The following is a 12,995-nucleotide window of genomic DNA, read 5'->3' on the forward strand; positions in this document are numbered from 1 at the left end:
CCACCTTTCGAAGTAAATGCTGATCCATGCATCCTGCTAGCCAATGATGATGCTCAATACTTGCGCCGTGATCATAATCAAGGGACATTTGTGAAGAGAAAGTCTGTTACCACTAATCCTTCATGTACTTGAATCATTTTATATTATTGTATAAAAACATAATCGCAATTCGAATACTTTTATTATATATGTACTGGACAATTATACTTTATGTGTTATATATATTATTTTATATATTTTTCACTTAATTACTAGACTCAATTATAATTTTCATTCAATAATGGATTACTCAACTAATTTTATTTATTTCATGAAATTACATTCATATTAACACACTATACTCTCTCACTAACACACACAATCTCACTAACACACACTATCTCTCAAACTCACACACTACTCATTAATATCATGAAATTGCTTAATTTTATCTAAAATTCACTTTTTAAACGTTAATATCGTGATAGAATCCACTTTCTGTCGAAAAGCAACAGTTTGAAAAAAAAAATTCACCTAATATATTTTTGCATGGTCAAAATAACAAATATGATTTCAAATAAGTTAGATATTTCATTGACCCAATCACTTGAATGAAAATTAATTATTTTTGTTGCGTTTATCAAGTTTATATAGAGATAAGAAATTTTATTCCATAATTTTTGGAATCATAATTTTATTAACTGAATTAACAAATGAAAGCCAATTTTAAAAGAGAAATAAAAAGAAACAAAAACAAACACAACATTAGGCGGGAACAAGGGAAAACGGGCCCCTTTTGTCCCGGGTGGTAGATCCACCCGGGACTAAAGGTGGGCCGCGGGCTGGAATTTTCCCGGCCCGCCCAAAAACACATTTTGTCCCGGGTGAAGCCACCACCCGGGACAAAAGGACCTTTTGTCCCGGGTGGTGGCTTCACCCTGGACAAAAAGGCCCCCCCATATATTTCCTTCCTCCCTCCTTCGCCCTTCCCCCAAACACTTGTTTCTTTTGGTGCCGCCGCCGTCCCCTGCTCACCCCACCGCGCGAGCCCAACATCCCCGAGCACCGCCGCCGTCGGCGTCGCCGCCCAGAGCCCCGCCACGCGAGCCCAACGTCACCGAGCGCCGTCGTCCCTGCGAGCGCCGCCGCCGTTGACGTCCGCCATCCCAGCCCCGGCCCCGTGCCACCTCGGCTTCGCCGCCCCGGCCTCCACTCCGCGCGCACGCCCTCGTCTTCACCGCCCCCGGCGGCCTTCACTGCATGCCGCCGCGCCGCCAGCTCCCCGCCTCGTCATCCAGGGCCGTGCCGCGCCCCTAGGTTTCCCCGCCGCACTGTGTGAGTAGTGTGGCCGGCCGTATTTTCTTTTTTCTTTTCAAATTTTATGTTTATGTAGAATTCAATTATTAGAATTCAATTATCATGTATGAGTAGTGTTAATTTAATTTATTATATATTAAGTAGAATTCAATTATTAGAATTAGGTGCAAATTTTGTGCAAATGTTATTAGAATTCAATTTTGGATATATTATTAGAATTCAATTATAGATATATTAGTAGAATTCAATTATGGAAATATTATTAGAATTCAATTTTGGAAATATTATTAGAATTTAATTAAGGAAATATTATTAGAATTCAATTTTGGATATATTATTAGAATTCAATTTTGGATATATTATTAGCAACAAATTATGGATATATTATTAGAGAGAATTTCGAGAGAAATAGAGAAGGAAATATAGAATTAGAGAGAATTTCTATTATGATGTATTCATTATTTAATTATGTCATTCAAAGACTTTAATTCATCATGTATTTATTATTTTTATGTCATTCAAAGAGTTCAATTTATCATGTATTTATTCTTTAATTATGTCTCGAGCTCGCAAACTCGCGCTAACACACAAACCTTTCCGATAGTTTCCGATCGTTACCGATCCCGACCGAATCGTTTCCGATAGTTTCCGATCGTTACCGATCCCGACCGAATCGTTTCCGATAGTTTCCGATCGTTACCGATACCGATACCGATCGAATCGTTTCCGATAGTTTCCGATCGTTACCGATACAGACCGAATCGTTACCGATCTAAATATGTGGATTAGTTAGATAATTTTTTAAGGGTTTTATTTGTATTCATATTTTAGTTACGATGGACCCGCGACACACAGACGCGGAAGACGAACAGTTCCTGTTGAATATGATTAGCGAAGGTCAAGGAGATGTCGCTGAACAAGCTGATGATGGCAGCAATACCGACATATATTTGAATATGTCCGGTGATGGAATTGAGGCACCATCTATTCAGGATGACGCTGCTGCTGAACAAAGTACTAATGTACATATCACAACTATACTTATTTGTAGTGACAATCATATTTTCATCTGAATCTATATGAATACTATGAATGTTTTTTATAGCCGTCTGGATCATCGTCGCAGCAGAAAAAGACGAAGCGAGGCCCAACAAAAAAACTGGAAGGGCGGTTCATTATAACGGAAGTTGGTCCAGATGGCGAACCGATCGCTCCAGAAGCTGCCGCCAAAAAATTCATAAGACAATCCGGATGTATTGTCAGGGACCACATCCCGATCAGCTTCAGGCTCTGGAAAGCTTCCAATCCAAGCGAGGAACGGGATGCGATACCCGAAAGAGAAAAAAAATGGTGCTGGCGGGAGCTTAAGAAAAACTTCACGGTTCCAGCTGAATCCGAAGAGATATGCAAGCGCTGGACCCTGAGTAAGATGGCCGAACAGCTACGATCATTCAAGAAAATTTTAACGAAGAAATATATCAAGACCGGGACCACACCCGTATTTACCGGCGAGCTCGAAAAGCTCAGGGGTCACTGGGATGCATTTGTGGAATACAAGTCTTCAGAGCTTGGGCTTCAGAAGGTGCAGAAGGCCAAAGACAACGCCTCGAAGAAAGTGTACCATCACACTCTAGGCCAAGGAGGCTACAAGTTTGCAGTACCCAAATGGGAGAAGATGGAGCAGGATCTGCTTGACAGAGGCATCCAACCTGCGACCATGAACTGGCCTGAAAGGTCAAGGACCTGGTTTTATGGTCACGGGGGAAGCTTGGACCCATTGACTGGTGACTGCATCTATGGGCCAAACATCCAGCGAGCAGCCCAGAGACTACAGGAGGCCATACAAGCAGCGGCCGAGGGAACATTCCAGCCGGATAGAGAGAAGGACGAGCTGACTTATGCCCTTGGAAATCCAGAGCATCCGGGCCGCACAAGAGGCAAAGGCATGGTTCCGTGGAAGTATGGGTTCAGGGATTACATTGATTCATATAGAAGCCGGCAAAGAAGAAAGAATGATGAGCGGGAGCACTTGCGAAGGCTAGAGGAACAGCTCATGTCATACGATCAAAGACTGGAGGAAGAGGTTCAACGCCAAGTGGCCGTAGCAATGAGCCAGCAACAGCAAGCGCAAACGGTGCCTCCAGAGCCTAGTGTCGCAGCCGATCACCTGTCTCAGCGGAAAAGCAGCTGCGCTTCCACAGACGTCGCCGTCGCCGAGCCAACGGGGATCCAGGCCGCAGTTGAAGCGTCGGTCCCGCAGCGATTTTCAGTGGATGAGATCACCCACCGGACACCTTGTGACCTGCAGACTACCATTAAGAACTTAATGTTCACTGTTGCGTACGGTACCGCCATGCCAACCGAACCAGGCGATGTGTACCACGGGCAGCAAATTCCACCTAGATACACAAGAGTTGGCATGAAACAGGTGTGCCAGGGTTGGGAGACGCTCGAGCTTGATATTCCTGGAGGCGATGAGGAGAGGAGACTAACAGAAGCCATTCATGGCTACATCCTATGGGATAAGCGCTACATTGTCCTAAATTCGGATGATCAAACACCAAGACCGGCATCTCAGCATGCCTCTCCAAGACCGGCATCTCCACAAAACTCCCCAAGGGCAGCACTATCTCGGCAAGGTTCACCGGCACATTCTCCATCACCATCATCTCATGCGCCGATGAACACTCAAGCGTCACCGTCGCCTCCATGGTCACCCCCTCCGCCGCCGGCAAAGAAGCAGAAACGGCCGCCGACAAAGAAGGTAGCTGCACCAGCTAAGGAGCCTCCAAAGAAGAAGGAAAAGGAGAAGAAAACCAAGGAGGCTCCTATTAAACCCTGGGACATGAGCCTTGAAGAATGTGATCGGATAACTCAAGAAAGAGTTAAAGAGCACTTCAAGCCGAAGCCGGAGCCGGAGCCCGAGAAAGTGATAAATCCGATAGATTTGAAATTTTTTAAGGGAATGTGCGAAGCAAATAAGAGAAAATTCATTCCGAGATACCCCCCTTCAGACTACGAACGCACAATTATCAAAACTACTGAGAAAAAGAAGAGACAATCAAAGTCGTCGTCATCCGATGTTCCACAGCTCGGAGCCCAAAAGAAACAATCAATAGAGCCTCTCGTAGTGGGACAGACGACACAAGAACAAGACTTTGTTACATTTTTGAAAGAATCAAACCTGACGGCCACTCAGATTGCAGGGGGAGAAGATATTCCAAAGGCCGATGTGGTCGTCAAATGGACGTTTGAGATCAGCAAAACTCTTGTACCCCCGAAGTTGTGTCTGTACTTCCAACGCAAATGTATAAGCTGCACCAGCACTACATGCGTGCGATGGCCGATTGCATCTTCATGCAGGGCGCAAAGATTAAAGATGATGATTTCTTACGGGGGGAGGCCATTATATGGATAAACTGGGAAGAAATTTACCAACTATTCCATCAAGAGGCCCTCGACATCTCTATGGTCGGCTTGTGGGTTCTGTAAGTATTTTACTCTCCTTACGTATTATTTTGCATGATCTCAACATACTGATCTCTTGATTTATTCGGTATCATGTAGAATGGAGATACATACTTGCAGAAGAAAGGAATACTCTCACCTCGGCTTCATCGACCCAATTACTTGTAATTGGAGGCTTCTACGTGACAATTCCGATGAGATATTCCAAAACTTGTTCAAGTACATAAGTGTTCATCACAACAAGCAAATGATATTGTTTCCATACAACTTTGCGTGAGTGATTCCTTCTGTCTAACTCTTTCTATTCTGTAATCGAATTGTTTAAACCTTAACTACCAAGAACTGCCTCCGTATAATCTTGCAGTGAACACTTTGTCCAAATTGTCATAATTCCCGAGAAGAGCCTACTCATGGTTATGGACTCATTGAGGAGACCTCCAGAACAATACGAAAATCTTCTTAACATGATGAAAAAGTAATTCTACCACTACTCCGTCGATGACCGATAATTTGAATCACTTTGTTACTTGACTATAATTGTTCTAATCATGCACAGGGTTTGGAAAGAATTCGCTAAAAATCATCCAGGCAAATTTGACAAGAAATTGGAGATCAAGACAGATTTTCCGGTACGCACTTGGATGATTCGTTGCACGATTCATTAGTTTTATTATATATTCATGTAAATACCCGATAATTTCTTCTCTCTTAAAGTGTATGAGGCAGAAACCAGGCACTGTATTGTGCGCATACTATGTATGCGAGAACATCCATGGTCTGGTAGGTCCTCCAAAGGGCTGGACAGATTGGGAGGAGGAAGTAAGTAAAAAACTTGTTAATATTTGAACTCGTATTTTAATTAGTCGAAATTAATTATCCCCTTTTTCCATAGGTCGGGGAGATGTGCGATAAACTCATACCGGAGGAAAAGATTATGGCGATTCAAGAACAATTCTCCGGATTTATTGTTGAGCAAGTCCTCGATCCAAAAGACGAATTCTACTATGATGGAATATCTAATATTGACAATCACAGCAAATATGACAATATACGCGTATATATGTAATTAGGAACGAATATACCTATGTAAATATATATGTGTGTCTATATATTAAATTTCTATTTATGAGTATGTATGTATTAAATTTCCAAAAGGCGAATTCTACTATGTAATTAAGAACGAATATACCTATGCAAATATGATGGAGTATGTATGTATTATATATATAAACACTCCAATAATATATATGTGTATATATATATTTATATAATATTGGTCCTAGACATTTTCATATGTAAAGGAATTCACATGTATAGATATGTGTATACATATATATATATAAGTGAATTAATTTATATATGAAAACTATCTAGGACAAATATTATATAAGTAACTATATATATGTATATATTAGTGGAGATCATACACACTGAATTCCAATACATAAGTTTAATTGAAATGCAAAAGTATAATTGAAATAGAAAAAGAATTGAGAAAAGAAAAACATGAAAAAAAAAGACCTTTTATCCCGGTTGGTAACACCAACCGGGACAAAAGGGTGCGCCAGCCACGTGGGCGCTGACTGCACCTTTTGTCCCGGTTGGTGTTACCAACCGGGACAAAAAGTCATCTTTTCTCCCGGTTGCCAGACCCGGGACAAAAGAGCACCCCATTTTGTAGTAGTGTAGTTAAGCGTGTTGCACTATCAGCTAGTTAATAAATTCGAGTTCTAATAAATTCCGGCTTTGATATTTCTATTTTTTTTGCAAGAATATTGAATTAAATATTCTGTAGCTAAATGGCAATTAATGGATCTTATGCAACTATGGTGCACCGTTAAACTCCATGCCCATGGGACTGCAACTAGTGCTAGTGCACCCGTTAAACTCGAATCCGCCTGCAATTCATGCTGGGCCTCTTGCATTGTCTTGTAGAAACTGAAATTCAACTGATTAATTATTTGAAATTGAATATATTCTAAATTTTCTTATATTCAAATTAGAGCCAAGTCTGTAATTGTTATTTAGTTGGACAATTCTATAGATTATTTTGATGTCCAGAATCCTATTAACTGAGCGATGTCTATGGACTCTGAAACTCTTTGCTCTAATTATTTGGTGCTTCAATGTAAAAGACCGTTGATTGAGCCAGGCCTTTGTTTGATGTACTACTACTGTTGTGCCCAGCAAGATACAGAAGGTGCAAGTCTGTCTCAAATGTGCTTGTGATGCTGCTAGTGGAGGAAGTGTAGACTGTACAGATGCAGGTCATTTGGAAATGAACACCTTTTTTATACTATTAAGATCTTTTAGAGAAGAGTACATACACTTTATTTGTCTGCTCATGCTGACCCAAATGTCAGTGTAATTCGCTATAAAGACTATGAAATGGGCCTGATGATTGGTATGAAAATGAATTGGGCTTGATATTTGTATGAGAATGATATGGGCCTATTTGTGTTCTTAGATGCATTTTGTAGGCGGGTCAAAAAGTTGTACGGGCCAGACTGGTCAAGAAGTTGCATTTTCATAGGATAAAAATTGGAAGGGGAAAATGACAAACCAGAGGAGCCAGAATCAAGAGATGGAGGTGTAGTAGAATGTAGAAGAAAACGATGGGAAGAAAGTACAGTGAAGTAAGCTTACCACAAAAGCTAGAAGGGGAACGAATGGGGAGAGGGAGGAAGGAAGGCGGAAGGCGGAAGGCGGACCCGGGACGGTAGCCGAGGGAACCTTCTAATGAGCTGGAAATAAACACGGAACTCCGCACTATAGCGACCTTTCTCACATTGCTACGGTGCAAAAGGCTATCTCGAGGCAACTTCCGCATCTTCCTCTCCCTCACCGAGGCACGCGCAGAGCGAGCCAGTCGGCGGCGCCGGCGGGCTGCCCCGCAGGGTGTGCTCGGCAATGTGGAGCAAGCCTGGCAGTGGTGCGTGGATCCGGTGGCTGGGGGTGAGCTTTGCGATGTGACACTACTAAAAAACACACCTTAGGTCTACCAAAAATATCGGTACAAAAATGAATCGATACCCATGCTAACATGGGTACCCTTTCATCTTTCTACCGGTATATTTAGGGTGGAAGAACCTATAAATAAGCCTTAGGTATCGTTGAGATCTGTATATTTTTCTTGCTGGGATGTAATCCTTGTAGACGGATTTCCTTTGTAGTGGATCCCGATGTTGTTGGCTGAAATAACGCTGATAACTTGGTTCACGACCTTTGAGTTTCTTATTATTTACCGTACTGCCCCTGTCTCTGCTTATTTAACCGCTCGGGTAGATCTAGGTTTAGTACGCTTCCTTAGCCTTCTCCGCCGCTGCCAGACTCATCTTCTCTTGCCTCCGAGTGCCACGAGAAACTAGCCACCGCTAGCCCCTAAACCCTAAACCCTAAACCCTAGCCCCCGAGCGTGAAGTAAGGACATCAAATCAAACCGAGGCTCGGGGGCTATTCCATATGGAGTGCAAGTACATTGCGCACCATATCAAAAGAAGAAATTCGGGGCTAGAGCACCTCATAGCCTCGTTGCAGCCAGGGAAGTACTCGGAAGACTACTCGAGGCGCTCAAAGGACTCCAAGCCTGAGCAATGAATTCCAGAATCACTCGAAAGCACTCGATGGACATCTTCAGAAGTACTCAACGCCTGCAAGACTTGACTACGAAGAACTCGGGGGCTTATCAGACCTAGGGCAGCAGGACTGCTCACGGGCGCTGCCCCATGTCTGACACTGAGTTCTTAGAATTCGGTGGGATCCAAACACGGCCTAATTTGTACGACTACTTTGTGCATGCTGCGTGCCTATACGTTAGGTTATACATCACAAGCTAGTGTAGTGTGTATACCTATAAGCCATTTTGACTCTTCTCTATCTTTAAATATAGACCGGCAGTAAACTTGTCGGCTTCTGTTAAAAAATGCCTTTTTGACATCGATCTCTATCGTGTAGTTCAGTATACTTGGATTATGATGTCAGTTTTGTCATGCATAGTTTTTCTTAGCAGTGCACGATTATGGATTGCACTTAAAACATTAAGCAGATGTGCGTGTGTAAATTCAGGAGTCGGAATAAATTAAATCGGTGCTTCGTAAATTCCACGGCCAGCAATGATTGAGGCAACCTTTGTACATGCACCAGATTGACGTCGATTCTTGGTCCTTTGCACAAGATCGGCGGTGCAAGATTAGCTGATTCCGGCAATGTTTGATCTCTCAGACTGCTGGCTGCTGCTTCAAAGGCTCTCGGCGGAAATGTGTGTTCTTTCTCACGAGGAGCCGCACTTTCCCATCTCGTCCTTCTCGCTCTCCGGCCACACCCACAATGAGGAAACGGGCGGAGAAATAAACAATTCTCAGGAGGTACCTTATTTTTCGCATTAGGCGACACATGAAAAAACGATTCAGCGCAATGAGATCGGATGCATGATATGGAGTTTGTTCGCTCAACTCGTTTGGAGGTTACACTGCACCCATGAGGAATCACCCACTAGTACAGAACTGTCCTTTAGTCCCGGTTGCCAACGGCATTTATCCCGGTTTTCCAATCGGGATTGAGCATCCGGGACAAATGTGATTTGTCTATTTGTCCCGGCAGCTCACGACCCGGGACCAATGCTATTTTTTCAAAAAAAAAAAAGAATCCCGCAGGCCCGACCTCGCCCACACGCCAGCTCTCACCTTTCCAAATCTCTCGATGACAAAATCATTCACGAAACAAATCACAATCCAAATCCACAAACAAATCATTCATATAATCTATCCCAAATCATTCACATAATTTCAATCCCGGAATCATTGAAGAAAAAAGAAAGAAAACAAAGAGGGCTACTATGATTGAATCAATCCCAAACTTCATCTTCTCCACGCACGCCGTAGCCCAGCACCGCCTCCGCGAGTCGCCGCTCGCCGCGGCCCTATGCCGTGGCCGCCGTGCGCTCCTCGATGCGGTCCTGAGTCGCCGCCGCGGCCGCTGCTCGCTGCGGCCCCGCGTCGCCGCCGCCTTGCGCCGCGGGAGTAGCTCGCCGCGACCCGAGCCGCCCCCGCCGCCCGCATGCCTAGCTCGCCACTAGCTTGTGCCGCGGGCGCACCTCGCCGTGGCCTGATGCGCCACCACTCGCCGCGGCTCGATCCGGCACAGGTCCGGCCGGCCGCGCCCCTCCTTGGCCCGGATCGACCTCATCCTCCCCAAGCTAGAAGAGAGAGGGAGAGGGGAGGGAAGAAGATAAGGCAGGCGATGAATGGTTGGTTGGCAGAACTCGAGAGGAGAGAGATAAAATAGATGGAGACCAGTCTTTTTGTCCCGGTGATTGGCTGGACCCGAGACAGATGCACTTCTTTTGTCCCGGTTGGTGGCTCCAACCGGGACAAAAGGTGCATGTCTCGATTAGAGCCACCAACCGGGATAAAAGGGGTGCATGTCTCGGTTAGAGCTAGGGCTGGAAAAAAAGCTCGTTAAGATGGCTCGGTGGCTCGTTTCAAAATTGCTCCCATTACGTTCGTTCTTTTTTTTAAATAAAGATTAGTTGATTTGGAACAAAAGTCAATTTTGGCAGGCTCGGCTCGGCTCGGCTCGTTATGCTCGATTTGAAGTTGCATATCAAACAACGCGGGAGACTATAATAAATACGAATATATTGATTTCGAAGAAAGCTCGAAAAAAGTCGAGGCTCGGCTCAATTCCACCCCTAGTTAGAGCCACCACCCTTCGCTGGCCCGGCTAGCCGTTGGACCCGGGATAAAAGCTATCTTTTGTCCCGGGCCCAAAGTCAGCCGGGACAAATGGCCTGAAACAAAGACATGTTCTGTAGTAGTGACCAATATTAAAATAATGGGCTAATAAGACGTTTAGCGGTTAGTTTTCTAGAGTTTAAGATAAGGCTATAGCGGGATATAGCTTCCGCTAACTTTATTTAACAGTTTTGCAAATTACATAATTAAGTTTAGAATTTATATATTCAAAATTTCAAATCAAACAGATACAGGTCACAAAGTTTATCACATCATGCATTGAAATATGTCTAGAATTTCATTCCCTCGTTACTAATGAAATACTAAGTTTTGTAAGTGATGAAGTTCAATACTGTTGAAGATAGCAATGTATATTTGTAAGAAGCTTCTAGAAGATTAAAGAGTATGCATGAACCACGATTGACATGCTTCATGTTAAAATATGGAATACATTGGAAAATAGATATTTGTGTGATTAGATAAGTATGAGAAAAATTCTAGAGTTAGATATTTTGTAGGAAGTGTCTAGAAGATGGACACATAGAAAAACCATATAAGCCATGGATTCCTATTAATAGAGGTGCTCCCCTCCCCTCTTGTCATACTATAACATATTAGCATATGAGATCTCAATTAGAAGATGGTATGGTTGTTATATAAAGTAGTAGTGTTATATTAATAAGGTGGCCACATAAAGAGTGTAAGAGTCTTGTGTTGTACTAAATTATAGTGAAAATTGTAACATGCAAAAGATAACTACGCCACACTTTATTTTGCCTGTCCAGACAAAACAATGTAGATATCTTTCAAACATCTTACCATGTTTCTAACTACAACAATACCACAGTAACTATATGTATTATAATCGCAAAGACATGTGTGCCAGTAACGGGTTCATATAGCGCGCCTTGGCACGGCATTTATGAAGTAGTACTCCTATTTATGAAGTAGTACTCCCCAAATCTGTTGATTTGAAGGTGCCCAAGAGAGAGAGAATGGGGGAAACCCATGCTTGAAGGTGCCCATTAATACCAAATTATTGAAGTGGAGGGACACATCTTTTGTGATCTTTTGCGATTAATATCAAACCATTAATACCAAATCTTTTGTGATCGTTGTGACACATGTTCATCCATGATGAATTGAAGAGCGGTAATTAATGTAATTTAATTTGACAATGACATTTGTGCGTGATAATGACCCCTTACACTGGACAATAATTACCCCGATATGTAATTTGACTCCATTTGATTTTATTCATCTTTTACCTTTACAAGGTTGCGTTGAGTATCAGTTTTTAAAGTGACCCATAGCATGTTTTACTACTCTACTCTCTTTTTCTGCTTTATTAGAGCTTTATTATCCTTTTTCCATCCTCTCCATTTTTTCCCCAATCAGACCAATCAGACCTCAACCTTAGACAGAGAAGATGGTTGGAGTTGATCAAAGACTATGATTTGGAAATTCATTACCACCCTGGAAAGGCTAATGTGGTGGCTGATGCGCTCAGTCGTAAAGCATATTGCCATCACTTAGTCACACAAGCCCCAGAGCTGAGTGAAGAAATGAGGAAGTTGAACCTAAGGGTTGTACGCCGCTCTTGCAACTATAACCTTAGTGTCCATCCTGTCCTGGATGACCAGATAAAGGAAGCTCAGATGGAGGATAAAAGATTGGTATGGATTAAAGATCGCAACAGTGAAGGCAAAGCCCTAGATTTCAGAGTAGATAAAGATGGAGTCTTGTGGTTCAAGAAGGGATTATGTGTGCCTAAGCAAGGTCATTTCCGCAGGACCATCTTGGATGAAGCCCATAACTCAGCCTATTCCATTCACCCTGGCACTACAAAAATGTACCTAGACCTTAAGGAGAAGTATTGGTGGAATGGTATGAAGGGGGATATCGCTCGATTTGTCGCTCATTGTGATGTGTGTAATAGGGTTAAGGCAGAGCATCAGAAGCCCAGTGGATTACTCCAGCCGTTGCCGATCCCAGTATGGAAGTGGGATGAAGTTAGTATGGATTTTATCACCGGTTTACCAAGAACCCAGAGTGGTCATGACTCAGTTTGGGTAATTGTTGATCGACTCACTAAAGTGGCTCACTTCATCCCAGTGCGTACCACTTATGGAGGTGATAGATTAGCCAAATTATATATTGAGCGTATTGTGAAGCTGCATGGAGTACCTAAGAGGATTGTGTCAGATAGAGGAACCCAGTTCACTTCGAGATTCTGGAGCAGGTTACATGAAGCACTTGGTACAAAGTTGGACTTCAGTTCAGCCTATCATCCTCAGACTGATGGCCAGACCGAAAGAGTTAATCAGATCCTTGAAGATATGCTAAGAGCCTGTGTTCTTACTTATGGCAAAAATTGGGAAGACAGTTTGCCATATGCAGAGTTCTCTTACAACAACAGCTACCAGTCAAGCTTAAAGATGTCGCCGTTTGAAGCCCTCTACGGGAGGAAGTGTCGCACACCTCTCATGTGGACCGAAG

The sequence above is a fragment of the Panicum virgatum genome, chromosome 8K (genome assembly GCF_016808335.1).
Source record: "Panicum virgatum strain AP13 chromosome 8K, P.virgatum_v5, whole genome shotgun sequence".
NCBI lineage: Eukaryota > Viridiplantae > Streptophyta > Magnoliopsida > Poales > Poaceae > Panicum > Panicum virgatum.